Source organism: Cicer arietinum, chromosome 3 (assembly GCF_000331145.2).
Source record: "Cicer arietinum cultivar CDC Frontier isolate Library 1 chromosome 3, Cicar.CDCFrontier_v2.0, whole genome shotgun sequence".
NCBI classification, from domain to species: domain Eukaryota; kingdom Viridiplantae; phylum Streptophyta; class Magnoliopsida; order Fabales; family Fabaceae; genus Cicer; species Cicer arietinum.
The window spans coordinates 30,314,025-30,320,211 of NC_021162.2; the positions used below are offsets into that span (position 1 = coordinate 30,314,025).

General features: G+C 32.5%; 1 pseudogene; it reads right to left on the bottom strand.

Annotated features, from left to right (window-relative positions):
• Nucleotides 1–455: 455 nt before the first annotated feature.
• LOC101506409 (uncharacterized) lies at nt 456–6,187 on the bottom strand (annotated as a pseudogene).

Sequence of the window (6,187 nt, forward strand, 5' to 3'; positions counted from 1 at the left end):
AAAAAAATTATTTTGAATTCATTATTCTTATTTTTTAATTAACCATTAACATCTCAACAGAGGCATCATTTACAAAGTCGTGATGTAATTGAAGTTTAATTTTATTCTTACAAAAAAAAAAAATCAGCACGTGTTATTTCTATTAATAGAAACTTGATATCTTCCTAACACTCTAGTTAGTTGACACGTGTCAAACTTGCCAATTTATCATGTTTGCTTTATTATAACTAGTGGGTAACTCGTGCGTCGCACGGATACAAATTACTATTTTGATAAATATATTGTTATATAAAGTTATATAATATAACAATTTGAATTAACATTGACATTCAAGACATGATTTTATTGACATTGACATTAAAGACATAATATGAATTTTATCATCAATTCAATTCCATATAAAAAATAACTGACAATAAACAAATATAACTGTAAAAAGAATGTCGTATACATGTTTACAAATTATTGAAAATTTCTTTGTACACAACATTTTTGGTGTCGGTACATGGTTTTCCTTCTTCATCTAAAATAACAATCTTCAATCCTTCACTGGACTTTACTCGTGAAATAGCCACATAGAACTGACCATGAGTAAATACAGGTCCCTTTAAATAGAAACCGACTTGAGAAAGAGATTGACCTTGACTCTTATTTATGGTCATTGCAAAACACAACGGCAATGGAAATTGTCTTCTCTAGAATTTAAATGGGAAAGCTGGATCAGATGGAACCAAATTCATCCTTGGTATATAAATCTTATCACCGATGTTTTTTCCCGTGATCACAGTTGCTCCAATAATATTTGTACACAATTCATTTATGAGCAATCTTGTTCCATTACATAGTCCATTAGCTTGATCAATGTTCCTCAAAAGCATGACTGGAACACCAATCTTTAATCTTAATCGGTGATTTGGAATTCCTGAACATTTCATGTCATTCAAAAGTTCTGGTGTGAACCAATCTCCCTGCACAGCACAATTTTCATCAGAAAGGACAGTTGAGTCTGAACTAATGTATTCATTGTCCTCTCTTGGAATTAATGATAAAATATAATCATTAACGATATCTACAGTATCATGAGTCGGAGCAAGTATTGCTCTCTCTTCATAGTATTTCAAATTGTTTATGTTCTGTAAAAGCAGTGGATATATCAATTCAAACACAGATAATAGAGGATTTTGGGAATTTGTTACCAATAAGTCTTCAGGAATATTAATAATACTCTCTCCTAACTCCTTGGAGTCATGTTTACCGTTTCCAATATCAAGCATCCAATCTGCAAAATCTTTAATGTCATTAGTATATGCATTGGGTTCTGCAGATGCTAAGCGCATGTTTCTTGATAATGTCAAAACCTCGCAGTATTTCCATAATGCAGATGAGTTTATTGAAGCTGCCACTATATCATGCCTACAACCTTTTCTAACAACAGGTAATATTTGTCTAAAATCACCTCCAAAAACAACTACCTTCCCACCAAATGGTTTATGTAGGTTAGCCTCATCTACAGTCCTCATGATATCTATGAAAGTACGATCTATAGCTTCAACACATAATTTATTTAGCATTGGAACTTCATCCCATATAATAAGCTTAGAATGTAGGATAAGATTAGCTCTATCACTGTGTTGTTTGATGTCACATGTAGATGTTTTGGTTGTAACCAAAGGAATCTTTAATGCGGAATGAGTTGTTTTTCCTCCAGGTAATAATAAAGCTGCAATCCCACTAGAGGCAATATTTAAAACAATTGAACCTTGGGATCTCAGTGCAGCAGATAAAGTTCTCCAGATAAATGTTTTTCATGCGCCTTCATATCCATATAAGAAGTAAAACCCTCACGAATTAGTCATCACAGAAGTAATAATTTGATCATACACTGACCTTTGTTCTGCGGTTAAGGATGGCAATAATAAGATGTGGGTTGCAGCTAACTCATCTTTGTCATAGTTTAATTCATCAGCCAAGAACCTATTTTCAAATTGATTCATATTTGAATGTGTAGGGCATGGCATGGTCATGAAAAGTAGTTTGTCCAACTCAACCAAACAAATATTTTTTAAGTCATCATCACTCATTTGAAGGCCTGAATCAAAGAGAATGATTTTAATCATATAGTTAGTGTTGTAAAATATTAATAATAATAACACAAAATTAATATATATATATATATATATATATAGTATTTAATATTTAATTGCATATCTGGGTTGTTTAACATTTTCCTTTTTTCGTATAAAATCCCATCACATAAAAGTTTCCATGTAGCTTCCCAAACAACAAAAGGATTTGTCATTGAATTCATGAACAATAATATAACAAATAATCTCCTCAATTGATGTCCAAAGGCCAACTGACTTGCTTCAGTAATAGCATACACAAATTCATTGTCATCTTGCAGCAACCCAAGTGCAAAACACGCTTCCTTAACGGTTTTATGTGTTGTGCCATCCACTTTCTTAATATCATTTTAACTTGTGCACCCTTTTTGTATTGTCAATAGGAGTCTCAAAAACTAAACATCCCCACCTCCTGGGGGAATATAAGTAAGTCTTCCAATTGAATTACCTTGCTTTCTGGGTTGCCATGTTCTGCTATTTTTTATATAAACAAACCTTGTAGGAAATTCAGTATAAGTCAATTCTCTTCCTTATGATACTTTTTGTTTGCCTCAAACCAAGCCAAAAACATTGTGTCAAGTTCTTCATTACGCGCCACAACAGATTGAATTGGTTAATTTTCTGAATACATTACAGATTGCTCATTTTCAAGGTCAAATGAAAGCCCTATAACAGGAGGCCACCTTTGATGGATGTCGTACTCAAAAGTTCTCCAAACAGCCTCACACGGGGCCAAATATCTGCACTCATAGTATTGTTTTATCTCATCAAGTACCTGGCCATTTTCTGTTCGGTTTGAAATCTCTATTGTGGCTCTATCTGGTCCTTTATTAACATACTTAAACAAATACTTTATTGAGTTTCCCTTGTTGCAATACTCAACATTGACATGTGCTTGATATTTCATCAACAAATGTGGATTGTAAGGAACTACAAACCTATTGTCCAAACTAATTCCTTTTTTCAAAATGGACAAACCAGTATCTCGTCGCTTGTACTTTGGATAACCTTCATCGTCAACTATAGTTGAAGGTTGGTAATCCTTTGGGAAATACTTTTCGATATATTTACAATCAGGTAGTTCTGCTGAAATGAACTTGTCGATGTCATTACCTATCTTTAATGAATTTGAACCTCCAAGCCATAACAAAATGTGTGTGTGGCAATCCCCTCTTCTGAAACTCTATGGTATATGTCATATCAAAGAAATTTTAAATATATTAATTTGTAATATTCATAAGTTCGTAAATATATATTTGTATAAAAATAATAAGAAAAGAAATACAAAATAGATAGTAAATATTACCTGCAACAATTTCACCGAATATTTTTTCTTTTTTAAAATCACTCATCATGTGATCAAGCTTTGCCTTAAATACTCTACAAACAATATCTGGACAATCACTTGCTTTAAGGCCTCTAATAGAAACAAAGTTTTTTATTTCTATAAACAAATCAGAATACCTAAACTTTTTGCAAAGCAATACTACATGTTTTCCAACTACAAATGTATGGGCTTCTCCGCTATGAATTTCTTCTTGTAAACCACTTAATATGTCACATCTATTGTCGATTGGTTCATTCATATCCAGTATAACCTTTGCGACTCTATCACAGAGAAACAATCAACAACAAACTGTTGAAATAGCCTGCCAGCATTTACAATAATGCCATGTTCGAAATCTCTCCCTTGTATGTGGAATGCAATAAAGTCTCTCAATGTAACGCGTATCCTCTTTTGTTTTCCTTCCTTCATAACATTCTCTCTAATAGGAAATTTTTCTTGATATTGGTCCTCACCAAATGGAAACAACAACAGATACTGAAGGGGTAAGAACGGAGCATGAGTCTCTTTTATTTTCTCCAAGTAGCTGGATGTCTTTCTAACAATAATGTCTCGACCAGGATCAAGGTTGTCCAAATCACCAACTATTAAAGCAACAACCTCATCACATGATGGCATATTATGTGTTCTTGGATCCTTTGTTCGGTTTCGAAACAACCTTAGGCACACATTAGATGTGCTATTGTGTTGTAGGTGGTCACGGACTTTCCTAAAAGACTTAGCTAAGACATTGTGTTCATCCACCATTCTTGTGAAGTCTTCAACTAATGTTTTGTCTAGATCTTTGTGTTGTTCATTTGATCTGGATAATATTAAAAAAAAAAAGTGGTCACCTAAACAAAAAAATATATATTCGAAACTATTGTATAAAATATACCAAATAAGATTTATACCTAAAATGATTAAATCTATTAGATATCTCATTCACTGTGTCATAAATATATAATTGGGCAAATTTTGGAGTTGCTTCTTCCTCTGGAATTAGACTGCCAATTCTGTGGAAATTTTGTCCACTAAGAATAAATTGCGGTGGTCCTCCACCCCTACTCGAGTTTGATTGGATCTTTCCACCAATAGAGGTGAAACAAAACATACTATTATATGCTCGAATATTTTCTTTAAAATGTTTACTCCTTGGATCTTGTCCATGTATTAAGCTCATTAGCAACTCCGGAGGCCTTTTTAAGTATGGAATCTGTACTAATCCTTTCATACAACAAAGTGAAAACTTAGGTAGGTTGCTATTAACACTTTCTAGAATTAGACTGCCAATTATGTGGAAATTTTGTCCACTAAGAATAAATTGTGGTGGTCCTCCACCCTTACTCGAGTTTGATTGGATCTTTCCACCAATAGAGGTGAAACAAAACATACTATTATATGCTCGAATATTTTCTTTAAAATGTTTACTCCTTGGATCTTGTCCATGTATTAAGCTCATTAGCAACTCCGGAGGCCTTTTTAAGTATGGAATTTGTACTAATCCTTTCATACAACAAAGTGAAAACTTAGGTAGGTTGCTATTAACACTTTTCTCAGCTCGCTCCTCATACCACATTTGAGCACCACATTCAGAGCTTGTATAAGAGAGATATCCAAAGTTTACTATTTATGTTGAATAAAACGAAATCAAATTTTAGGCAATAAAGTCAATTATGGTATTATTCACGAGTCTTTGATGAAAATAGGTTATTGACGTGTGAATCTGACCTTGTGTTTCAACAAGTGCAAACATTTCACAATGGAAAGTAGTCATTTGACCACTTGTACTTGCTGAGTAAAAGAATAGAGATACAAATAGAAAATTAGGATTTGACAGTCAAATTTTTTGAAAATGGAACCTATTGATTAGAAAAAAAAAATACATTTTTTGTTCACTTGTTGGAATAACGAACCATTTGGAAAAATAATTACGAATGAAGGTATCGATTCAAGAACATGGTAAGGTTGAGATAGAAGTTCCGTTACATGTATTTATTATATCTAACATAGTAGTGTCATCTATCAATTGAGTAGCGCATATACAATACAAAATAAAGAAACATGTCATTTTAAATGCAATGAAACTTATAATTTGTAAATACCAAAATGTAGAAGGTTAATAATTATCAAGAAAAAAAATAAGAAAGCGTCCAATATGAAAATAGAATATACTAACCAAAAATACAAACATGTTTATTGGTTGTGTTGTGTTGCTTCTTATTATGTTTTTCGTACGAATTACAGAGGAAGCTAAAATACAAACATAGTTTAGTCATATATCATTTTGAGTTGATTTTAATAATAACGGATTGCCGAACCTGCATCAACTGTATGGTCACAAGAGGTTGTAGTGAAATAAGTAGGATTCTTACGTTTGCTATTGTTCAATGTGACTGATTGTATGTCAATTGAAGTTGTGGCAGTGGAATTAATATGAGTTGTTCCATTTGTTGCTGCAAAAAAAGATTGTAAAATAGAAATCATTGAATATTGATATGAATGATTAAATTCAGTTAAGCATTGAAGATGAAATTATGTATGTGGTTAACTTAGACAATGGAGTTCTTGCAACAAAATTTTGTCCAGTGGTTGAAACACCACGTCTACTTGTATGCATGTGTGGCGTACCATTTTCAGCTAACAAAGATTACAAAGTTTATGTTAATTTCATAAACTCGATAGTTAAAAATTTAAGTCGATATATACATCATTTTGTGTGTGGATATATACAGTCCAT